Genomic DNA, 26,038 nt, shown 5'->3' with positions numbered 1-26,038 from the left:
TTTTCTCTAAAGTCCCCAAAGCTGCCATCTTTCTTCATCCTCCCTTTGATCCTTTGGTTGCCCTTTTCTGAGAGCCAGTGTGGTGTAGTGGTTAAGAGTGGTAGACTCGTAATCTGGTGAACCGGGTTCGCATCTCCGCTCCTCCACATGCAGCTGCTGGGTCACCTTGGGCCAGTCACACTTCTCTGAAGTCTCTCAGCTCCACTAACCTCACAGAGTGTTTGTTGTGGGGGAGGAAGGGAAAGGAGAATGTTAGCTGCTTTGAGACTCCTTCGGGTAGTGATAAAGCGGGATATCAAATCCAGACTCTTCTTCTTCTGAACCTTTTCCAGCTCTACAATATCCTTTTTGAAGTGAGGCATCCAGAACAGTACAGAGTATTCCAAATGCAGTCACACCATAGATTTGTGTAATGGCATTATGATGCTGGCAGTTTTATTTTAAGTTTCTTTCCTCATGATCCCTCACATGCTTTGGTCTTTCAGGGGGGAAAAGAAAACTTGAGGCAATCATCTCCAGAGTGGCATAACTTGACCCATAAGTTTGCTGTGGTTCTGAGGTGCTCTAAGCACTGATGCTGCAGCCTGCTAGCTAAGTAAGAGCAGGCACGTCAAGTACTACACTGCAAGAAGGGAAGGCGAGACAGTGAGCAGGCAGGCAGGGTCTCAGCTGGACACAGAATTTACCTGTGCCTCCATGGACAGCTGTGCGTCCAAAATGACTCCTAGGCTGCACACCTGGTCCCTCAGGGGCACAGTTTCCCCATTCAGGACCAGGAAGTTCCCCCACACCCATCCGTCCCCTGTCCTCCAGAAACAGTGCTTCTGTCTTGTCGGGATTCGGCTCAGACCTATTTAGAACCAAACTTCACAGGAGTCTCAGCAGCTCATTTCACACCCCAGATCTTTGAGCCAGCAACTGTGAGAGGAGGGAGGCTCTAGAGTTGGTGCAAAATAGAGAACAGCAGGCAAAGTTCAGGGGTCATCATGCTGGGTGTATGTGCGCATGCACTACCACACACTCCCTTCTCTGCACCCTATGGAAGTGCCTGTCCATAACTGGGGGCAGTAACCAGTGTGATTTCTTGCATGAAAACGGCTTCAGGCCAGACCCGGATTTGCATCTTTGCTCCTGGAAGGGAGAGTTGGAATGCAACGCTTGTGCCACCGCCTCCTCTGGGCTTTGGATCTGGAGGGCTGATGTCACTGGTCTCTGCCTCTGCATGCAAAAGGCTGCCGTCATTCATGAAGCCCAGTGCCTGTAATCTCAGATGTTAGCCTTATTTATTATACAGACAAAATAACAGTGATGTATGAGTCATCCTTGCCAGGCATTGGGAAGAGAATTTCAATTACACTTCCCTGTGAAATATTCGCGCATAGCAAGCTCAGCGCTGTCGCTGAAGTGCAGTCAGAGGGAAGCCAAGTGTGAGAGGCGCATGCTGAGCAGCCATCGGCCCCGATGCGGGCAAGTGCACACCAGCCAGCCACTTGCTGCCCTTGGCAGCTCAGCACTCAAAAGAGCCCAACCAAAACCATGATTTGGCAACGGGTGGTAAGCAAGGGCAGTCCAAAATGTTTTGTTGCCAGAGGCAACGGGCAAGATGGTGCCCCTTCCCTATTTCCTGTGCAGAAGGTGGTTGGGCTGGGTTGGGCTGGCAGCTGGACACGGCTTCAACACTGTTGACAGGGCAGTGTCCTCCTCCTCTTCCTCCACTACAACCGAGGGTAGGAGGGGCAGCTGAAGGAAGTGTAAGGCAGGCACATGACACAGCTCTGCACTACAATACCTCACTGCCACCCTTCAGCATCTGCCACTTGAGGCAGCCGTCTCATTCTGCCCAAAGGTAGGGCCGGCTCTGGCAGTAACTATAAAGAGTGAAGGTGCTTTCAAAAGGGAAATCGGTAACAGCTTCCCCTTTTGTAGGGACAATGGCAGGCCATATGCAGGCAAATGGGAGGGCCACGGAAGGCAATGTATGTGCACCAAAAAGCATCTGTGCAAAAAGTTGCAGCGCTGTTGGATGTAGGATGCCTCTCAGTGTTGTTCTTAGCCCTGATCTGGCACCAGATGCCGAGTCCTCAGAGAATGAACCAGTTACCCCACAGGCTGAGGACCTTGAGGTACAGCTGGGGTCCTCTGGAAACAGTGCTGAGGATCCCTTTGAGGGCCAGTCTGTGGGGGGAAGTTCACTTAAGAACATTGGGAGGTTTCAGGGAAGGAGGTCAAGTTGGTCCTTCACAATGCCAAAAAGTCCAGTTCTGGTCCTGGGCTGATGACAGAGCTTGCATCTGTGGACCTAGCATTGTTGTGGAGCTTAGGAGTAAGGGGTCTCCTTGTGAGTAAGCAACCCCTGAAACACCCTCACCACCAACAGCTGTGCTTAGGGTGTGGCCTAGGAGGGCCCTCTTGAGCAGGCATAGGCAAACTCGGCCCTTCAGATGTTTTGGGACTACAGCTCCCATGATCCCTAGCTAACAGCACCAGTGGTCAGGGATGATGGGAACTGTAGTCCCAAAACATCTGGAGGGCCAAGTTTGCCTATGCCTGCTCTTGAGCTTTCCAGTTGCAGGAAACAGCCCAGGTCTATGGCTTCCGTTTCTGTGCTGTCTTTTGGTTGAATTCCCTGTGATCTTGACTTTGAGGTTGAGATGCTCTGGCAGATTTTTAAAATTTAAGAAGGGCATGTAAATATAGCATCATCAGCATCAAAACTGAAGTTCAAAACTTCACATTATTTGGCCAACTGAAATGCCGTGCAAAATGGTGTGTGAAAGGGTTTTGTGCTCCATAGACCTCTTCATCAGGTTAGAAAGCAAAGGGGCTTTGTTTAGGTAGTGTTTGGGCTGCCTGGTTAAAGATATTGGCCTAACATGGATTTTGGACTATTTCTTGTGGGCCAGTATGGCTTCCTTTGCTCTTTGGGTGACTTGGAAAATAATCAAAGTGCTCCTCCATTTGCCTTTGCCCACAGGTTCTGGGGTTCCGCCCCATCAGGGGCATAGAGTAAGACCTCACTTGACTGGCTGCTGATGGCTGCTTCCAGAGGCAGCTTTAGCTCCATTCTCAAAGAGGCAATGAGAGCCCCCCTTCCCCAGCCTTTGGCTTTGATAGGGTTGCCATAAAAAGAGCAAAAAAGAGGAAAGCCCCAGCCACTGCCAGCCGAAGCTGGGGAAAGAAGCTCATGGGCTTGGGTGTGTGGGGCTGCCACAGCAGCTGGGGCTCACATACCTCTTTTCCAGGCCAGGCTGGCAGCTCCAAAACATGCAGAGCCGACTGAGCCCAAGCTGCATCCAATAAAAAACCCTGGACATTTCCTTTAAAATGTAAAGATCTACCCCGATGGGCATGTTGGGCCCCCAAAAGAGAACATGTCCAGGTTTTCCTGCACATATCGGCAACCCTAGCTTTGCAGTGGCTGTGATGGGGACAAGTTTTAAGATCAAGACATGTGTGCAGCTCTTTTCCAGCTCAACACCCACAGGGCTTCTTGGGGGCATCACTGCCAGCAGCCCCGCAAGGCCCAAGCAATGCTGCAAGAAGCCCAGCCCAGCAAGACAGCAACAGTTTGTTATGCTAAGTTATGGTTTTGCTTAAATTTTGCATGGGGCCCAGAGGACTCACAAGTGCAAATAGATGAATAATTTATCCTCATGCTCTACAAATATTGGGCAGGGATGACAAACTCCCCATTAGTGGTGGGAGCTGTTGCTGATCTACCAGACTACAAGTAACAGAGGGGGGTGGGGTTGGAGACATAAGAGACCCAGGTAGGGTTGAGGTTTCCTCTGGGCAAGGAAAAGGCAGTGAGGAGTTTTTGAGCTGCTCAAATTTGCTGGCACCAATGTAAGAGGGTGGAAGTCCTGCCCTCTCCTGGCTTAGAAACTGGGCTTAGGAGATGCGAGGTGGGAAGATGCCTCCAGACAGAGATTGCTGACAATCACAATCAGCAGCAGCAGCAGCAATCACCCCAAGAGGAAAATGAGGACTGATTCCCAGCTCTCTGCTGATGGGAAGAGCCCTTCTCCAGAGCTAATCAGGCTTCCACCATGTGGCAGGAGGAAGATGGTTTTAGGGTAGTGTTTGGGGGCTGCCTGGGTAGAGTTCTGGGGAGGATGGACACAGCCTCATGGCAAATGACCACCTATGTCCCCTGCTCTCTGCACAGGAACACAAGAAGCTGTGTCCTACTAAGTCAGACCACAGGTCCATCTAACTCAATATTATCTCTGATGACTGGAAGCAGTGGCTCTCCAGGGGTTCAGACCAGGAGTCTTTAACCAGCCCTATCTGCAGATAGGGGATTGAACCTGAGACCTTCTGCAGGCAATGCAGGTGCTCTTCCACTGAGCTATGAGGATGAGAGGGCTATCAATGGCTACTAGCCAGGATGGCTATGCTCTGCCTCCACAGTCAGAAGTAGCAATCTTTCTGAATACCAGTTGCTGGAAACCAAGGGAGGGGAGAGGGCTCTTGTGCTGGGGTCCTGCTTGCAGGCTTCCCATAGGTTGGCCACAGTGAGAACAGGATGCTGGACTAGATACTTCAGTGAATAACCGATGAACACTCACATGCCCCATAAGGGATTGTTCATCAATACACACAAACATCTGGGCCCTTCCTGGGAATTAGCAGCTTCCTCTGTATGTTGTGGCCATTGGGGGCTATCCATCTTCGGGTGAGACTCTCTCTTCTTTCTGCAGGAACTTGGTCCAGCCCTCACTAGGTACTTATCAACACTTACCTTTTGTCCTGCTCTGTCCAAGCACAGGTCTGCACTTTAAAGCTCTGTGTCTGAGTATCCAACCCCCCCCCTCTTTTTTTTGCTCTGAATGTCCACTCTTCAAAGCTGAATCGGAGCAAACAGCAAATGGGGTTTTCCTGAGGATTGCTGTTTGCTCTGATTCAGCTTTAAAGAGCAGGTTTTCATGGGGAAAGTTCTGGGGAGCTCAGACACTGAGCTTTAAAATATAGACAGTGCCTGGAAAGCATCCCCCATCAAGCAATCTTTGGCCATACTGCTTGGAAAGGGCTGACAATCACAGTCAGCAGGACTCTCTGGCTTGGTTGAGGCTGTTGCAAGGGAGAGGAGGAGATGGGTGCCAAAGGCTAGAGAAGGCAAGAGGGCTCTTAATGGCTCAATCACACAAAACAAGCCCACTGCTAGGTTGTATCTCCCCATTGGTACAGGCCAACTAGCTTTGAAAGAAAACCTGGATGTTGCTGAAGACCCCAGCCACAGTTTGGCCCAAAACCATGTGGGAATATTCAGGGAGGCAGGAGAGGATATATTGTTTATTAATATCCTTCCTAACTTGCGCTAGCAAGTTCTATAACTTAGCAGAGTTTTACATTCCCCTTTTAAATGCACAGTGGATAGCTGGTTGCAGGCTTGTTTAAGCCTCTCAATATTAGATTCCTGGTAAGTTCCCTTATATCCCTCTTAAAAGAATAAATACGCCACAATCTTGTGTATATAAAAGAAGTTTACTCACATCATCAGTTCACAGGTGGATCCCTGAAGGTAGACTTAGTTACAAGGTATATACATGTGGATCTATCCCATATGGAGATAGTCCCAGTGTCCTCTGTTGGCAGAGAGCCAACAGAACAATTCTAGCTAAAAGCTGCTGCTCCAACGACGGGGGAAGTCAAAGAGAGAGAGGAGTGGTAGCATGCCTTGTCCTTTTGTTACCTGGAAAGGTAAGGTCATGCCCACCTCTAGTCACATGCAAAAGGAAGTATGTCCCAGCCAGGAGGAAACAGGAAGTTTTTGACTGGCTGGACCAAACATTCCCACACAAGTCCACTCTAGGAAAACAAGGAATGTTGTACTTGACTGCTACTTATGTATTACATCCCACAGGTCAAACCAGAGTGCACCACAAATGCTAAAGCCCTGGGAAACTCTAGATAGCCTCCTGCTCTTTCCACCCTTGATGGATGGATGTATTTCAATTCCCCATTTTTCAAGCTTCAGTTCAATTCTCCACATTTCTTCATCACTTTGCAATTTTTAACCTAAGAAAACAACAACCCACACACACTCTAAAAAACACTTTAGCGCATATCTATTCTAATATATACATGCTTGCAGGAAACAATGCATTCTGGTATGTTATTTTTGACAGATACATGCATTTTTATGTACACTTTCCTTTAACACACTCATATTTATGGACATTATTTGGTTGGAGAACTGCATTGCCAGATTTGAAAAGGCACACCTTTTGATGGGTTTTGATGCATTTGGGGTTGCATCCTGCTTTGGGAAGTGCAAATTTGGTAAAATGAGAACTGGACTCAATTTCTCCACCCCCTGCCTCCCCAAGCAGTTGGAAAGGGCCAATGCTTTTTTTCTGGGGAGGGGGTCACAGGGGAACGCATTCCCCTAAACATTTTGTTAATCTTTGTATTTTTGTCCACTTACTGTATTTATTTCCCCCCATTTGAACTATAAAATGGTGATTTTCTTGAGTCAAAATGAGAGTACCCCTAAACATTCTTTTTTGGGGGGAAGCACTGGAAAGGGCCACCTGGGAGCTGCGGTCCTCGGCCAGGTGGGAAAGACCCCCTTCCACAGCTGCTACGGGTGGCTGGATAAACGAAGCTGGAAGTCTGGTGGCAACGACAACAACTCTTCTTTGGGGGAGCCAGGCTGCTGTTTTGACCCCCTCACCCCTGCCTGTTAATGGTGTGGAAGTTTCTATCCCACACTGTTACCTCACAGGTCTGTCAGGGATCGGAGCTATGCTGAGTACCTCCGACCCTTATCCTTGGGGTGTCCCTGGAGATGAATCTTCCCAAATGCAAGCCCCGGGCATGCAAAGAGAGGAGCTGCAGACCAGCTGTTGCGCTGCTAACCAGCATCGCCAGCCCAGTATAACAACAGCGACACCTAGTGACTCCTTTCTGACCAGATGAGCACTGCAGCCAGGAAGGGATGATGAAGTTCAGGCACTAGGAAGCAGGGACAATCTTCTTCCTTTCCCTGGGGAAATGAAGTGCCTTTTTGGGAGAATAAAATGAAATGGGAATGGGGGAGAGTAGGGCGGAGCACACATGCACACAGCTCCATCACTCAACCATTTCACCCTCCAGAAAGTTCAAAAATCTCATTGAGCATGTTCTGGAGCTTCCTTGCCTTGAGTGTCTCATCTGGGGCCTGGGTGCTCTTCCAGATTAAACTGATGGCACATACACAGGACTGGGACAGAAGGCATTTGGGGAAATGTCATTCAGATCCAGAGTGCAAAGCAAGCTCACAAGCCTTCCTTAAAGCTTGTGAATTAAAGCATTTACATTGGGAATTGCAAGCGGGGATAGTCCTGTTGTTCTCATACCTTGCTTGCTTGCTTGCTGGATTTCTTTATTTCTTTTATAATATTTATAGAAAAACAAAAAGTACATAATTACAAGTGCACAGAGTAAGATAAGACACAAAGAAGAAGAAGAAATAGTTCCCATGTAGAAACCAAAACAGAACCCCCAAAAAAGGAATTTTATTTTATTAAAAACATTTTTATTCGATTTTACAAATATAAATTTATAGCAATCCAAATGCACATCCATAGATAGAGATTACTCTGAATCTCAGGACTCCCCCCCCCCTGCATGGGTCCTATTGTCAACATTGACTGCTGCATATTATTCCATAATCTATATTTTGTATCCATCCATATTATCTATAGTATTTGTTACATTACAAGTGAGATTAAAATTCTGCTAATGTTTTCATCTGCTTGCAGTGGTCTCTTAAATAAATTATAAATGATGATATATGATGATAAAAAAGAAATTTTATACAACAAGAAAAAGTTTTTAAAAAAATGTTATTGTTGTTAACCAGACTTTAACCTAATAAGGTATTGATAAAAATGAATTTGGGATTCATTTTTACACCCTGCTTTCTTTACAGAAGTATTTATATATCACTATCTCATAAAACAGCAGGGTGGTGTACAACCATATGCAAAGAATGAAACATGAGAAACTATTAAAAACAGTGCAAATTAAACTTCAAAATGACTATTAAAAACAGTGAAAAATAAACTTCAAAATGTCTGGCTAATCAAAAGGACTTTGAACAGCTGCATAAGCCTGCCAACATAAAGTTGTCAAGAAATGCCTTGATGCCTCTAATGAATCTCTGCTGAGAGAGAGTCTTCCACCCACAGCCTGGGACCAGCAACATTAAATGCCAGACTTCTGGATTTGGGTGACATGGGGGACAACTGACAGAAGCTCTAGGGTGATCTCACTGCTTCTGGGTTTCCCATTGGGGCATCTGGTTAGCTATTGGAAGGATATGATGTTGGACTAGTTGGGCCCCTTTGGGCCTGATCCAGCAGAGCTCTTCTTGTTTTCTTATTCACATAAAAAGTCAAGCATTTCATCACCTAAGTGTGGTCCTATTCATATCTTGTTGTTGTTGTTTAGTCGTGTCCAACTCTATGTGACCCCCTGGACCAGAGCACGCCAGGCACTCCTGTCTTCCACTGCCTCCCACAGTTTGGTCAAACTCATGCTAGTAGCTTCAAGAACACTGTCCAACCATCTCGTCCTCTGTCGTCCCCTTCTCCTTGTGCCCTCCACCTTTCCAAACATCAGGGTCTTTTCCAGGGAGTCTTCTCTTCTCATGAGGTGGCCAAAGTATTGGAGCCTCAGCTTCACAATCTGTCCTTCCAGTGAGCACTCAGGGCTGATTTCCTTCATAATGGATAGGTTTGATCTTCTTGCACTCCTTCTTGGAGTCTTGAGAGTCTCCTCCAGCACCAGCACCATAATTCAAAAACCCTTCATGGATCACTGCCTTGCCATGACGAAGGGGCTTGAATAACTCAGAGAAGCTATGAGCTATGCCGTGCAGGGCCACCCAAGATGGACAGGTCATAGTGGAGAGTTTTGACCAAACGTGATCCACCTGGAGCAGGAACCGGCAAGCCACTCCAGAATCCCTGCCAAGAAAACTCCACGGACAAAGACAACAGGCATATTCATATCTTACTCCCCAGCAAAGAAAGGTGTGGTCTGTGTGTGGACCAAAGTTCTCTGCCTGCTTCCAAAACATTTGGTAGGGGAATTAATCCTGGCCTCTTAACAAGACTTTGGTGGCATTCAAATGGCCCAACAGTGGCGAGGGACCAGTTGGCTGATGGGTGTGGTGTTTGGGGGCAAGATCCAGGTGCCACCCACATGAGAAATGTGCCTAACTGTGCTGGACCCTGGCATCAGGTTTCCCTTTATTAATTTTTTTTACAAAATTAATTTTAAGGAAAATCATAAAGCATAAGAGTGAACCAATTCAGTCAATACAAAACGGTTTACAACATATAAAGCAGGGCCAGTGATTGTTACAAATAAATCATATGCTATTACATCACAAATTGGAAGAACTGGGCAGTCAGGTGCATAGAATCGAGCCTGTTAAAAAATTCAAATCAATAAGCATCTTCCTCGTGCATTCCAGGCTGACCTTTTACTCCTGCCCAAACCAGAAATTATTACTATCGCTACGCATCAGAATATGCTGCTGTTGGGTGTTTGCTTACCATTTTAAATATTAGGGCTGTGCACAGGCTCCCCCATCTTTTTCTGTGGCCCCAATCTTACCTGCCCCAAACAGGCTGATCATTCCCATAAACATATGGGGGGAGAAGATGCTGCAGTCTCCTCCCCTTCCAACTGGTTGCTGGAGGGTTTGATCCTGCAGGGTGCTGTGCATTTGCAAGCACCTTCCTTGCAGGGAAACCCCCTTGCAAAACAACCGAAACCTGCACTGTTCAGGATCAAATCCTCCCCTTTTGCTGCCTTTTTTTTTAAGTGAAGTATTTCCATGAAACTAAACAGGGAATGCAGAGGTGCCTTTTGGAAAAGTCCCTGCATGGGTATCTCTACATCACAATGCATGTTTAGGAGAAATAAAAGCGTGTTTTAGATATCAGGGTCATATTTGCCTTCTCAGCATGGTGAGAGTAAGTTTGAATGTCTTGTATGACTGATAATTGGGGTCTGGATCTTATTGGCCATCCAGGTTGAACTCCCAGGGTACTGCGTATTGAACCCCAATATTTTCCCCAACAATCTGGTCCAATCCCCTGAAAAACAGGAATCACAGCTTAAGAATCCCTGGTAGATGGCCTCTCATGCTCTGCTTAAGAACCTTCAGTGAAGGAGAGTCCATCACCTTCTGAAAGTGTCTGTTCCCCTGTCAAATGGCTCTTTCCATCAGAAAGTTCTTCATAAGGTTTAGCCAGAATCTCTCTCTTGTCATTTGAACCCATTGGTTCAGGTCTTCACAGCAGCAGAAAACAAGCTTGTGCCAGCTCCATCTTCTGTGTGGCAATCCTCCAGATACTTGAAGGTGGCTCTCATATGACTTCTCAGTCTTCTCTTCTCCAGGCTAAACATATACAACCCCTTCAACCATTCCTCATGGCTGTGCTGGTTGGCAATAGTTGTAGTAGTCCAATAGTGTTGGAGGCCACCAGCTTGACGAAGGCTGAGTTCGACATAGGCAAGGAAAACAAAACAAGAAAAAGCAAAGCCAAAACGGAAACTGCCTTATTCCAACCAAGCCAGACCATTTGTCCATCTGAGGATTGTCCTAGACAGTGACTGGTAAATAGCAGTTCTCCAGTGTTCTCCGGTGGGGAGTCTTTCCCAGCCCTAACTGAAGGTGCTGCTGGGAATTGAACCCATGGCTTTCTGAATGAAAAGCAAGTGATCTACCACTAAGCTACAAAGACTCTTCTTCAGAGGGAAGGTTGCTGGATCTGCTTTGTGAGTGATGCTACAAACATGGCTTTCAAGGTGGTTTGCGAAGTGATTGCTGTTTGTATTACTATTATTATTATTACTACTACTACATTAGTTCAACATATAACAACAACATGCAGATAAGTAATGAAATATCCCACCCTAAACCAGAAACTAGTGTTTAGGTAGTACTTAATTCATTCTGGAGGTCCGTTCTTAACCTGAAAGCACCACTTTCGCTAATGGGGCCTCTTGCTGCCACTGCGCCGCCGGAGCATGATTTCTGTTCTCATCCTGAAGCAAAGTTCTTATCCTGAGGTACTATTTCTGGGTTAGGGGAGTCTGTAACCTGAAGCGTATGTAACCTGAAGCATATGTAACCCGAGGTACCACTGTACATGCAAAACAACCACTAAAGACCACAGTAAGTTCTTGTCCCAGACAACCATTTGTAAGGAAGGCAACAAACAGCTGATGCTAACCAAAAAGTTTTATGATGTGAGGGGAGGCCTCTATTTTGATATTTCAACCATGTACATAAGAAAAGGGTGCCAATCTGTGACAAAAGAGTATTTGTGCTTCAAAGCTTGTGCCAGTTTTATCTTATTATTTAGTTTTTCTGCAAGTGCTATTTGCCATACTGCTGCCTGTCTTGAAGTGATGCTGGACTCAGGCCCACCTGGTTGGTTGGCCGACCACCCAAGAGCCACTGCACACCTCTTCAGCTTTTAATTCGCAGGTTGCAAGGCTGAGTGAGAGCTGAGAACAGATCGGACCTCGGTTTCACTCGGATTAATGCCAGTCATCATCACTCCCAGCCCCATGAAAGGGCCTTTTAGCCATTGCTGCCTGACCCCACTTTCCAGCTCAGCATGTTCCCTTCAACCCAGACAACTAAGGGCTGCTGAGACTTAATTAGCACAGCAGGGGGCGCTATTGTCATGCAAGACGAGGCAACCGCTGCAACAGATATTCCTCTCTTCCTCCTGACATTCCTGCAGCCACAGAAGCAACACACGGAGCCACTGGGAGCAGGCACCCAAAGAGGCTTGCTTGGCTAAGAGAGGCTCACTGCCAGCTCTCTCTGGTGCAAAGGCCTTCAAAAATCATCTCTGGGTGCCATAGGCGCCAACTCTGTGGGGCAGAGGACAACTCACCCCCCTTCCAAGTATGTTGGGATGGGGCTGAGCCCTCCAATCTTGAGGGGCTGAGCCTTCCCATGGTGGTGACAAGTCTTGGCAGATCTCGCAGCTGCAGTAGCAGGCCTTGCTGGGCCTCCCCACGGTTGTGGCAGCCTCATTAGGCCTCATTGTGGCAGCAGCAGGCCTCCTCATGTCTCCCTGTGACCTCACTACTCTCTGGCTTTGTTGGAGTAGAAGACTGGTGGAACAGGCTGGACCCCTTTAATGAAAATACACCTTCCAGGGTTTGAAGAGTTAGCAATTGGAATGCAGCAGCAGCTGTAACTATACATAGACTTCAATGTGCCTAATCCTCTTTTTTGTGGGAATGTTCTGGGGTGCAGGAGAGGATATATTGACTAATTATATCCTTATCCAACTTGTACTAACAAGTTCCCAAAATATCAGCAGAGTTTATAGACATTCCCCTTTAAGTTCGCAACGGTAACGCTTGCACAGGTTCGCTAGAACCTTTATAATAATTACTCTGGTAATTTCCCCTTTGTTCCCTCTTAAAATACAAGACACGACACAGTCTTTATAAAAGTATAAAAGAGTTTACTCACGTTCTGTTCACAATATGATCCCAGAAGGTAGGCAGGCTTAAAAAGGTTACATACACTTAGAAACTATCTTATAGGAAGATAGTACTGTCCTCTCTTGGCTGAGAGCCAAGAGGGCATGTTGCTCCTTCAGAAGATGAAGATGGCAGAGAGGCAAGAGGCAAGAGAGAGAATGGCTGCCTGCCCTGTGCTTTTATCATTTACCTGCACAGGTGAGGCCACACCCACCTCTGGTCACATGCGGAGGAAGTCCGTCCCCAGGAAGTTTACCTGCTTGCTGGACAGACATCTCTCCCCATGTTCTAACATGTACACTCTAGGAATGTTGTCATTGACTGCTCCTGTGTTTACATCCCACATTTTGAAACCATCTAAGCCATCTACTTCCTGTGGCAGTGAGTTCCATAGTATAATTATGCTCTGTGTGAACAAGTACTTCCTTTTATCTGTCCTGAATCTCCCAGTTTTCAGCTTCATTGGATGGCCATGACTTCTAGTGCTATGAGAGAGGGAGAAAAAAATTTCTCCATGCTAGGCATAAATGTATAAGCTTCTGCCATGCCTCCTCTTCCTCGCCTTTTTGAATATTGTGCCAGGGCTGACTCCACTGGAGATCAGTGTCATCAGCTCAGCAGGCAGGGCCTTAAATGTCCCACCATTTCCCAAGGAGGGAATTCGAAAACTTAGGCTTGGCAAGGAGAGTGGGTGGCTGGGTATGCAAAATGGATGGGCGTCGAGGTTTTTATTTTATGCATCTATGAAAACCATTTATATGCCACCTTTTATTCAAAAACATCAAGGTGGTTTACAACCATCTAAAATACAAATCCATTAAAATTTGTACCTTAAAATGACAAATGCAGTGAATAAACATTTCCCGCCAGCAGCATCTGCAGGTGATTCAGTGCAGAAGTTGCCACTAGTGGGCACCAAAACCATGAATGAATGAATGAGTTTCTAACCACCAGCAGAAGTACATTCCTGATGGTGCTTGCCTCACTTCAGGGGGGAGGCCTTTCCACAGGGCAGATGCTACACCAGGAAAGCCCCCCTCTCCCACTGCCTGATGGGTTTCTGCAGGCTGCAGTACAACCAGGAGAGCCTAACTGGCAGCCTCATGGCTGTGCAGGATCAAGGCTCCCAACAACTCTAACCACCCAGCAGGGGCAACAGGTATATGGGGTGCGAGGGGCTTCAGCCCCCTCAATATTTTGAGGCAAAGGGCTGAGCTCTCCCAATATTGAGGGGGCTGCCATCCCCTGCCATCCCTGGGTGAGAGCTGGCACGCCAGGTGGAAGGCTTAGAAGGTGATTTTTGTGGGATGTAAACACAGGAGCAGTCAATGACAACATTCCTAGAGTGTACATGTTAGAACATGGGGAGGGATGTCTGTCCAGCAAGCAGGTAAACTTCCTGGGGACGGACTTCCTCCGCATGTGGCCAGAGGTGGGTGTGGCCTCACCTGTGCAGGTAAATGATAAAAGCACAGGGCAGGCAGCCATTCTCTCTTGCCTCTTGCCTCTCTGCCATCTTCGTCTTCTGAAGGAGCAACATGCCCTCTTGGCTCTCAGCCAAGAGAGGACAGTACTATCTTCCTATAAGATAGTTTCTAAGTTTATGTAACCTTTTTAAGCCTGCCTACCTTCTGGGATCACATTGTGAACAGAACGTGAGTAAACTCTTTTATACTTTTATAAAGACTGTGTCGTGTCTTGTATTTTAAGAGGGAACAAAGGGGAAATTACCAGAGTAATTATTATAGAGGTTCTAGCGAACCTGTGCACACGTTACCGTTGCAAACTAAAAGGGGAATGTTTATAAACTCTGCTGATATTTTGGGAACTTGTTAGCACAAGTTGGATAAGGATATAATTAGTCAATATATCCTCTCCTGCACCCCAGAACATTCCCACAATTTTCACCCTCCGTGCTGGCTGCTGCGATCACCAGTGTGCCAGGCTGGGCAGTAGGCTTGGAGAGCAGGTCATTGTGTATGTGACTGCATTGTTGCAAGTGCTGCCTGTTCCAGCCACTGGCCTTGAACTCCTCACACCTCTGAAGTCTTTCTGATGTCTCTATTGAGTACTGGGTAACCCTCCATCACCCAGAGAGGCAAAGATTTATGAATCACCATAGATAGAGATGTTCTGAGGTGATGAAATAGATAAGCCTCCCATAACGGAGATCTAACTCACTTAATAATAATGTTATCTGGTGAACACGTCGAAAAATGTGCCCTGCTCTGCAGAAATCAACTAGGACAGGGGTAGGCAAGCTAAGGCCTGTGTGCCGGATGCGGCCCAATTGCCTTCTCAATCCGGTCCAGGAATCAGCATGTTTATACATGAGTAGAATGTGTCCTTTTATTTAAAATGCATCTCTGGGTTGTTTGTGGGGCCTGCCTGGTGTTTTTACATGAGCAGAATGTGTGCTTTTATTAAAATGCATCTCTGGGTTATTAGTGGGGCATAGGAATTCGTTCATTCCCACCCCACAAAAAACATAGTCCAGCCCATCACATGGTCTGAGGGACAGTGGACTGGCCCATGGCTGAAAAAGGTTGCTGACCCCTGAACTAGGACATGATCACCAGAAAATAATCCCATAAACATTCCCAGGAGAAATAACATCACCAGCATTGGAAGGATGACAAATTTGGGGCCAGGTAGGTCTCCTGCAGGGGTACATAGCTGAAAAGGCCCCCTTCCTTGTTGCCATGCTCTAGACTTCTTTTGGAGGGTGGCACACAGAGTGCGTGGCAGGCAGAAATGAAAGAGCAGGACAGAACAGTCCAAAAGAGGAGGTCAAAAAAGGCACAAAGACTTCTGCCAAAGAAAGGCAATCAGGCAATGAAGAAGGCAAAAATAATCTGAGGAGCCTCTGGCGAAAAATAAACAAGTCTGCCCAATAGGGTTGGGAAGGACTCCACAGGCCAGCAAGTTCAGCATCCTCTGCTGATGCAGGAAAGATGCTTCAATGGCATTATAATGTAAGTGACCAATAAAAAAACTATCTATCAGAAGCAAGACACCAGTTAGGGCAATGGCTGGACCGTTGGTCAGCAAGGGAACTAAAGGTATGTGGAAGGAGGCAAAGCAGTTCACAGAGAATGTGAATGAATTCTTTGGGTGTCTTGTCTTCACAGTGGAAGATGAAGTCTGAAGCCCACATGGAGGGAGCTCTGCTGCTAGTGCACTCAGGAAAGCCTGTTGTGAGCTCCCCATTGGGGCATCTGGTTGACTAGGGTGCTGGGCTTGAGACCCCCCCACCCCACTTTGGCCTGATTAAGCATCTGGGCTCTTCTGATGTTTTTCAGGGCAGTGGTCCTGAGCAAGGAGGAGAGGGGAGGTGACACCAGTCACCTGTCTCCCATTCCTCCATTTAGCTCTTGCAATCTGCTCCATGTGACAGAAAGCAGCTGGGTTCATGAAAAAGTCAGCACTCCCCCCCTCACTTGCAGCTCCCCTGAATGACCCATTTATTCAGCATGCACCCTGATTTACTTGCACAAAACTGGCTAGACTATGCCTGGTCTTTCTTGAGCATTCATTCTGATTTATTTTATGGGGCAATGATATGATAATGTGCATTATTCTGCTTTGATCCTGGTTTGCTTGGGGAGTATTTTTTCGATACATTCCCTCATCAGTTTACAAACTGCAAAAAGTCTTCTTCTTTTTTTCAAAGGTGGATTTGTTGCCCCAGGGCAAAAGAGGACTTCAGTTGTGTAAGCCTGAAGTTCTGGTGTGCGTGTGAATCCTTTCTGTTTCCTGGGGACCATCTGGAGGCTCCCACTGTCCCATTACACAGCTTCTGCATATCTGTGATAATTGGAGTGTTGCTCCATGAAGGAGCTGCCCTGGGCTCTGTTCCCAGTGCCACCCCACTTTTCCTTCTTTGTTTACTTTTGAGGGGGCTGGGCCTCACCCCATCCAGTAGGCAGGCTTGAAGAACCTAAGAAGAGCCTGTTGGATCAGGCCATCTAGTCCAGCATTGTGTTTTAACAGGGGTCAACCAGATGTCTTAATGGGAAACCTGTAAGAAGGATTTGAGAGCTAGAGCATTCTCTCCTCCTGTGGTTTCCAGCAACTAGTATTCAGAAATCTTGCTGTCTCCAACTGTGGAGGCAGAGCAGAGCCATTGTGGATTGTAGCCATCAAGAGCCTTATCTTTAAAGAATTTGTCTATTCCTCTTTTAAAGCCATCCAAGTTGGTGGCCATCACTGCCTCCTGTGGAAGTGAGTTCCATAGATTAACCCAGAAGGACTTTCTTTTAACTATCCCGAATCTTCCAACATTCAGCTTCATTGGATGTACAAGAGTTCTCGTGTCATGAGAGAGGGAGAAAACATTTTCTCTCCAGCAGAGTCTGCATTTCTTCCGCACTCAGGACGTGTTCAGTTTCTCGTGGCAGTACCCTTCCTTTCAGAGCTCCCAGGCAGCCCATCATGGTACCTCCTATGAGCTCACATTTATATCTTCTTGTCTGACTTATTTATGTTGCTTCAGTTTGTTTGTTCCATTCATCATCCCAGATTAACAATACTTCTCTGGGTGATGTACAAAATAAAGCAGATTTATTTTTTATTTTTTTTAAAAAAGAAACCGCAATTCCAATCAAACAAGAATAAACAAAGCAGCAAATACAACTTCCATGAAAGCAAAGCAAAGCAACCTGCTCCAGCACAGAGATTAGGGGATAAAATATTGTGGCAATAACTGTCAAAGGGGTGTATTCTGCAAACCTAAAAGCTTCACCTCTGCTACAACCTCAACACAGTGCAGAGAGTAAATGGTTTTAAAAGGCCCAGAAAAATTAAAAACACTTCTTTGCCTGGTGCTGAAAAGACCTTAAGGTTGGTGCCAGGCAGGGGCTCTACAGAGGGCATTGTACAAGGAGAGGAAGAATGACCTGCACTTGATAAGGGCCTCTCTCTGGTAAGCAACCTCCGCTCCCACCTTCAATGGCTGTCACAGGCGGGTATTGAGTCGGAAAAGTTGCTGTTGCACCAGTGGCGTAGCACAGGCTCTTGGTGCCCAGGGCATGGATGGTGGTCACGCCAAGCCACAGCAGTCTGAGCAGGGAGCCAGTGAGGGAGAAAACAGCTCAAAGCCACCCCGCAACAAGGGCAGACCTGGCGGCTGTGGCACCCTGTTTGCAAAGCAGGAGGTGGCTGCCAGAGCCTCTCACCTCTCCTCCCCCTTCCTCCCTCTCAGCCAGCACAGGGCAGGGCGCACGTGGGCATCCCTTTGCTGGCCCCGAGGAGAAGGAGGTGCCACCACTGCCCTAGTCCAGCCCAGCTGCAGCTTGGCCAGTGAGGGAACCTGTTGTGGGGGTGTCTGTAGAATAGGTCCCACTATTCTACGCCCCTGTGTTGCACTCTGGCTTTGCTTGTGGGCTTTCAATCGGGGCATCTGATTGGCCACTATGAGGACAGGAGACTGAAGTGGGGGCCTCTTTGGCCTGGTTACGTTCAAACTCCAAGTTGAGATTTCCTCAAACATAACATCTCCTAATTGGGCTACAGTCATACCTCATGTTACGTTTGCTTCAGGTTGTGCGTTTTCAGGTTGCATCCTGCAGCGACCCGGAAGTACCAGAAAGGGTTACTTCCGGGTTTCACTGCTCATGCGTGCACAGACGCAAAATGACGTCATGCGTATGCGCAGAAGGGGCGAATCGTGACCTGTGCATGCGCAGACACGGGTTGCGTTCTGCTCGTGTTGCGAACGGGCCTCCAGAATGGATCCCGTTCACAACCAGAGGTACCACTGAATTATGCATTTTCTTAATGCACTTTATAGCATCCAGTGTTCCTGGCACTTTATAGGATAACTCTCATACCAGTGGGCAAGAGTCAGCATGTAGCCTCCTTTCAATGGTGGGGAATTGAAGGAGGAAATGGTGGGGCTCCTTTTGGTTGCAGGAGAGGAGCTTCATGGGGAATAAAGGAACTGGAGGGACAATCTGAAGGAAGAGCAGGAGGCCAGGCTTATGCAGGGTGATCTCCAAGAAATATAGGATGCATGTCCTTATTTTAGGGTGGAGGAGGGTGTGTCCTTTGCTTGCTGATATTAGGATGGTGCTCTTTTTGGCAGGTGACCTGTCCCAAGTCCAAGGGGTCAGGTTAGAGAGATCAAGGCAACAAGCACCACTTCTGGGCCAATTCCACCCAAAGGTGCAAAGGGAATGGAAATACCAGTTTCTGGAAACCTCAGTATGGGGTGTGTGCTCTTGACCATGGGTCCCGCTTGCTGGTTGGCCCCTGTGTGAACAGGATGCTGGACTTGACAGGCCATCCAGCAGGCGCTTCTTAGGTTCTTAAATGCAGGGGGTGGGGGAGCCAGGAGTGCTGGGCTCAGAGAACGCAAAGACAAACAGTGTTATGGCAGCAGGCAGCCTGGAGTGCTGATGCCCAAATGAGTTTCTTCCACACTCCATGCAAGGAGCCCAAATAAAAGCCAGTCAGTGACACAGACAAGCAGCAACACAGCAGCACCCACTTTCCTGGCTCAGGCGCCCCACTGCTTGAAATGCCAGCTGGGGGCTGCAGCTTTCATCCATACTTGCTGGTTTGCCTGCCATCTCCTGGTGCCCCACAGATGGGAGGTCTTGGCACTATATGTTTCCGAGCACAATTCAAAGTGTTGGTGTTGACCTTTAAAGCCCTAAACAGCCTCGGTCCAGTATACCTGAAGGAGCGTCTCCACCCCCATCATTCTGCCTGGACGCTGAGGTCCAGCGCTGAGGGCCTTCTGGCGGTTCCCTCATTGCGAGAAGCAAAGCTACAGGGAACCAGGCAGAGGGCCTTCTCGGTAGTCGCGCCCGCCCTGTGGAACACCCTTCCAGCAGATGTCAAAGCGATAAACAACTACTTGACATTCAGAAGACATCTTAAGGCAGCCCTGTTCAGGGAAGTTTTTAACGTGTGATATTTTACTGTATTTTTGGTTTTTATGGAAGCCACCCAGAGTGGCTGGGGAGGCCCAGCCAGATGGGCGGGGTATAAATAATAAATTTATTATTATTATTATTATTATTATTATTATTATTATTATTATTATTTGCCCTTTGAGAAACCGATTCATCTAAGGATGGACACAAACCTGTACTTTTCCGTTGCCTCACTTTCTCGTTTTTGTCCAACCTTAACTTCAGTTTGCTACATTTCCACATCAGTCTGTGATTTATTTATTTTTTTTAAAGGCCTTCATGGAGATTTGTCAGCTCTTCAGTTCAACTTTCTTCTGTTAAAGTAAATTTTTGTAGGCGAGTTATCATAATACAATGCATCTTTCTTGGTCATTTTCACCAATATACACATTTCTGTACATGTTCATTAGTTGGCAAACTGCATTGCAAAATTCAGAGACGTGTGAATTCTGAACAATAACTGCAGTTCCATTTGCGTAGTTCAGGAAGTGCAAATTAGGAAGTTTTGTATTAAATGCGAACCAGTTCAAATGTTTCTCTCCCAACCCCCAATTCCCTAAGTGGGTGCATTTGGTGGCAGCAGCAGCAGCATAGAATCATAGTTGGGAGGGACACTAAGGGTCATCTAGTCCAACCCCCTGAAATGTAGGATCACAACTAAATTGTGCCCCAGCCCAAGTTCTCCCATTTAGGAGGAAAAAACAACAACAGCAGGAACATATGCAGGCTAAGTTCTCTTGATTGCCACACAACTGCTGCATCCCTCCTGCCCCGATGAGAAAGAACCCCCCATCTCTCCCCCCCCTCCTACTACATGCCCAAAGTCAAAAGACTTCTTTCTTGCTACAGCTCTGCTCTTTGATTCACTCTAGAAAGGCTTTGCAGACTCCAGGGGCCCCAGATCAGGCTCTCTCCTGCTGCAGAATCCGCCAGCTCCTTCCTTTGCCATAAATCAGCATCTCATTGTATGTGCAACTTCTCTTATCAGCTTAATACAATCCTTATCCCCAAAGTGCAAGAATCCAATTCAGTGGGCCAGATGGGCCAGATTGCATTAATTAATCTGTCTCCTTGGGAAAATTGGACAAGCGCTTGAGTGTCCATTGGCCAAACAGACCCTCTCCTCTTCTTGTCTCAAAGTTTTCCTACAAATCAGGGATTCAGCTGGGAGCAAGGAATCGGAGGGGTTGGTTCTGCTGGTTCCTTCCTCAGCCAGTAGGAAGCAGCAGAAAGCACTCAGGAGTCAAGAGGTCCTGGGCGACAGGAGGAGGAGAGACACTACAGCAATTTTGGGTGCTCCACTCAAGCCAGGGCTCAACCCCAGAACCCAAATGACCCTGGAAACTGCCAGCAGCAATGCTAAACCTCTATTTTTTTTGGGGGGGGGGAGGCAGGCTTTCTCTCCCTTTCTCTCATCCCTTTGTGAAAGGCAGGAGAGGGAAGAAGGAAGGAGAGGGAAGATGTCTCTGTGGTTGAGACAACTTCAGCCTGGTCCAGGTATGCCAGGGATGAAGTACTGGCAGATGTGCATTTATTATTCTGTGGCCATTATTATTACAATGCATGCAATCCCATTTAGGACTGGAGATGAATTTTCATTCATCTCCATCAGTGCAAGACAAGAGAGCACCAGCCAATTGCATTCACTCCCCACCCTTCACACACAATTCAGAGTAAGGAAGTTGTGTAGCCAACTCTGATTAGTGATCCCTCATTGGCTGGGGATTCAGAGCCATAGAAAATACACTTCCCCAAAAGACTTTTCCTTTGCAAGGGCTGAGGGACCTCCAGATATTGTTAGACTCCGATTCCCATATGCTTCAGCCAGCATCAGGTCAGGGATGATAGCTACGTCTGGGGGGCTGCAAGTTCCGCACTCCTGCTTCCCGTGTCACAAATCCCCACTCACAACTTGTCAGCTGCCTCTTCTACAAATCTTCACACCTCTGTTACCAGTCTCCAAAGTCTTATGAATGAGCTTCAGCTGAGTGAGGTTTATGAACTGCTTTTACTTCTGAAAATGGCAAGAGAGGGCAACACACACACACACACACACACACACACACACACACACCGGGCTAGATCCTTCAGCCAAGGCTTTATTGATCCTCAGTTAATGCAAGAATTCCTTCTCCGATTCCAGTTGGAGAGAACAAACACTTGTGCACCCTCTGTTTTATGAGATCATTTTAAGTACGGGTCAATGTAATCAGATAAGAACATTGGAACATAAGAAGAGCCTTGTTGCCCAACCAGACCAACATCCTGTTCTCATAGAGGCCAACAGGATGCCAGTGGGAAACCCCCAATAGAGAATTGAGTACAAGAGCCGTTTCCACTCCTGTGGTTTCCAGCAACTGGTTTTCAGAAGCATTGCTGTCTCCAGCTGTAGAGGCAGTGCAGAGCCATCATGGCTAATAGCCATCACTAGCCTTTTCTTCCATGAATCTGTCCAATCTTTTAAAATCATCTAGCTTGGTGGCCATCACTGCCTCCTGTGGGAGCATGATCCACAGTAACTATGCTCTGCGTGAAGAAGTACTTTCTTTTATGTGTCCTCAATCTTCTAATGTTCACCTTCATTGGATGTCCACACATTCTAGTGTTATGAGATCTTATTTCAATGTTCTTCTCTCTGGGTCCAACAGACCTGGTTCCTTGGCCTGTCCTCATGGGATCTCCGGGCTGGTTCCTGGCCCCAAGCGAGTAATGTGGCATGTGGTGGTGGCGGCAGCAGCAACAGTGGCAGGTGACGGAAGCTTTGAGGCCTTGCAATTTCCTTCCACACAAGGCTCCCCCTTTCAATTATCCACCCTCCTGCCTGGGAGAACACTCTTCCCATTCTGTTAAAAGGCAGCAATTTAAAGAGGCAATTTAACATTGATCTGCAGGTGTCAAGATAACCTGCCCAACTGAAAGCCAGCCTGCGCAGAGGGCAGCAAAAGAAACAACACACACCCCATGTTCTTTGAGCCTCTGCTGTGGAAATGAGATGAGCAGCCCCCCTCCATCCACCACTGATGCATATGGCTGAAGGGCCCCAATGCTGGATAGCTGAGCAAATGAATGATTCCCTTCATTATTTCCTGTTAGGGTTTCTAATTTCCATGTTATTTGTCAATTGTGAGGCAATTTAGTTTAAAGATGACTGGGGGCTTTTGAGCAAAGCAGGCGGGGTGGGGGCGGAGAAGGTGTGTTGAGGAGATGCTGAGATCATTCCCTGCATCCATTGCCTAAAGGCTCTGCTGACTTTGTGAGACCTTCTCGGTGCAAGGATTTGGAGAAGGGCTTTCACAGGAAATGTTGTGGGAATGTTCACGGAGACAGGAGAGGATATATTGTTTAATGATATCCTTCCTAACTTGCATTAGCAAGTTCTATATCTTAGCAGAGTTTAAACATTCCCCTTTAAACGCACAGCGCTTTGCTTGTTGCAGGCTTGTCTGAGCCTCCATATACAGTGGTACCTCAGGTTACATACGCTTCAGGTTACAGACTCCGCTAACCCAGAAATAGTACCTCAGGTTAAGAACTTTGCTTCAGGATGAGAACAGAAATTGGGCTCCAGCGGCGCAGCAGCAGCAGGAAACCCCATTAGCTAAAGTGGTGCTTCAGGTTAAGAACAGTTTCAAGTTAAGAACGGACCTCCAGAATGAATTAAGTACTTAACCCGAGGTACCACTGTATAAGATTCCTGGTAAGATCCCTTCTTATCCCTCTTAAAAAGAATAGACACGGCAATCTCATTAAAGTCAATATAAAAGTAGTTTACTCACAATTATTTAGTTCACAGTTGGATCCCTGAAGGCAGACTTAGGTTACAAAAGTATATATACATGTGGAACTATCCCATAAGGGAGCTAGTCCCAAGTGACTGCGAACAGGCATTCACTTCTGCTCACATGTGGAAAAGAAGACAAGAATGGAAGAGAGAGCAGAGGAAGGAGGTGTGCTCCCCTCCTCAGGTTAGGCCACACCCACCTTCAGTCACATGCAGAGGAAGTTTGTCCCAGCTCAGGAGGAAACAGGAAGTTTTCTCCTGAGTGGTACAAAGCATCCCCCAACATGTCCATTCTAGGAATGTTGTACCTGACAGCTATGTGTTTCACATCCCTCACACGTTGCAGTGGTTGAGGGAGGAGAACAGCCAGCCAGAAACTTCTTTTGAAGCTGAATGTGGGACTTCCGGGTCGGCGCCATCGCCGAATGGCGGACTCCCTCCGAGCTCCGGAGGGAGCCGGCTTGGCAGGGGCTGGGTCCTACCGCACCGGCGATGCGGGGACCCTTAAAAACCACGGCCAGAGGAGGCCGTGGACATGGAGACTCGGCTGGTACCGTTAGCGTTCTCCCGACTCGTGAAGGAGCCTTTTTAAAGGCTACGGATCGGGTGCCGGGGAGAAGCGTGGTGCTTTGAGTTCTCTGCTATCCCTGCCGAGCGCAGCCGCATGCCATCCGGCGGAGAGCGCTGACTTCTTCTATTGAAAATTCGGCTCTAAAGAAGAACCCGTGAGTAATTGGAATATGGACTAAAAAAAAAAGGGGATAAATTTTTAAAATTCGGAGCGAACGGGGGAGGCGGAAAAAAGGAAGTCAGCCCACCCCTAAATTGTAGAAGAGCCAAAACAAAGGACTGGACAACTAAGATCGAGTGTAACCTTATCTTGCCGAATCAGCAACTTCGCGAGGGAAAATTATAAGATTGAGCTGGAGGAGAAAAGTGGAATTGTTTTTTTTTAAAAAAAGCAACCCCCCCCCCCCCGGAATCCCTGGAGCGATTCGTGAAACTGCCTGGAGAAAAGCGATGGAGGTTTTGACAGCTGTCAAAGAGCTGTCAAAAAGGAAGATTAAAATAGAGACTTTGTTATGAGGACTTTGCCGGTTATATTTGTTATAAATTGAATATAAACTGTTTTAAATATCGGTCAACAAGCTACTTGGTCTGGTGGATGTGATTCTGGAAGGGAACTTTGCTACTGCAATGCACCTAGAGGAGCCGAGGGATATTGCATGTGTTTTTCACAGGAAACTTGAACAGTTGAATGGAACTTTTAATCTCCTGGGAAACTGCAGGAATGGAACATTATTTTGTCTACAGAGGTCTACACACTACAGGAAACAATGGAACTATTTGTTGGAAAATGAAAGGAACATGATGCAATGCTTTGCTCCAGGAATAACAAGCCTCTGCAGAGACACTAGAAACTTTTGGAAAAAGAACATTTCTGTGGGAGAACAGAGAAATAAAAAGGAGGAGAATGATTGACAAGAACAAGGAAATAACAAGAACTGGACAGAACTGGGGGAACATTTGGGATATTCAGGTTTGACAAGCTTATGGATACAAAATTGGAGTTTTTACTCCTGGATATAAAAACCTGGATAGAAGAAATGGGCCCTTTTTTGATAGACTCCTTCTATGATTGGACATCCGTAATCAAAGACTGGCAAAGAACCTGAGGGACATAGTGTAATGTGGGAACTCCAGGAAGATATTAGAAGTGGAGGGATAGGTGAAACGCAAAGGGGAAAGAGGGGAGGGAAAATTGGAATCCAAAGGCTGTAAAATTACTATTCATATTTATTTTATTTCCATCTGTACTATGTTTGAAAGGGGGAAACTCGTGGAAGGGTATAGATCGATCTTAGGGGATGGGAATTTGGATAAATTGGGTTATTGATGATGAGTGTAATTTGGGGATAAGAACTTGTTGAATTTAATTGCTTATTTGGAAGATTTGGAACACAAGAGGGGGTAGGGAGGGGAAGTCCTAGTTATTGGCAAAAAGTTTATAGATTGGATTTAATTTGTTTTGATTTGTTTTAATTTGGAAAACCTTAATAAAAATTATTATAAAAAAAAAAATGAAGCTGAATGTGGCTACTAGGCCAAGGGGTTGGGTGGGGGAGTCCCTCACTTCCTGGGGACCTCCAAGCTGTCACTATTTTGCAGGAGGGATGCAAGTGGCACATCATGGGAAAATTAGGGTAAATGCAGGTGGATTAGAGCGCTCTGTTGGCATGGTGCAACAAACCCACTTTAAAAAAAAGAAATGGACTTTCTGTGGTTAGATAAGTGACAGGAAAATGCACCGAAAAGTGTGGAATGAATGAATAATGGTCAATATATAAAAACGACACCCCCCCACAAGCCAACCGGGACAGATGCTCATGGTCAGAGAACCTTCTTGCCAACAAATCTGAATAAATTGGATGTCTGCTTCATGAAGGGCTTCCTCATCCTGTCTGAAGCTGGGCAGTTGGATCCATTTGCACCCTGGTGTGGGATTGGGGGTTCCTCTCCCTGGTTTTGCTCATTTTCTTCTTCTCCTTTGGAATTGCAAGTCCTAACTCTGCTGGTAACTGCTGGATTCTGGGGCTCTCTGAGAGGGTGAACAGACCGTGAGGAAGAGAAGCAGGATTTACTCTTCATGTACTTTGTACATGTATATCTGTCTCTTTTGCTCACGCAGCACTTAGCCATAGAAACACAATATGATAATTATGGAAACATCCACAGTAAAATGAAGCAAATGAAATGCAGCATAATCTGTTCAAGCAAACAACATAAAATCTACTTTTAAACAGCAATATGCAGAAAACTA

Source organism: Podarcis gaigeae, assembly GCF_964106915.1.
Source record: "Podarcis gaigeae genome assembly, chromosome: 14".
Lineage (NCBI taxonomy): Eukaryota > Metazoa > Chordata > Lepidosauria > Squamata > Lacertidae > Podarcis > Podarcis gaigeae.
The sequence above is the reverse complement of the archived record's forward strand: the minus strand, read 5'-3'. Positions refer to the sequence as shown.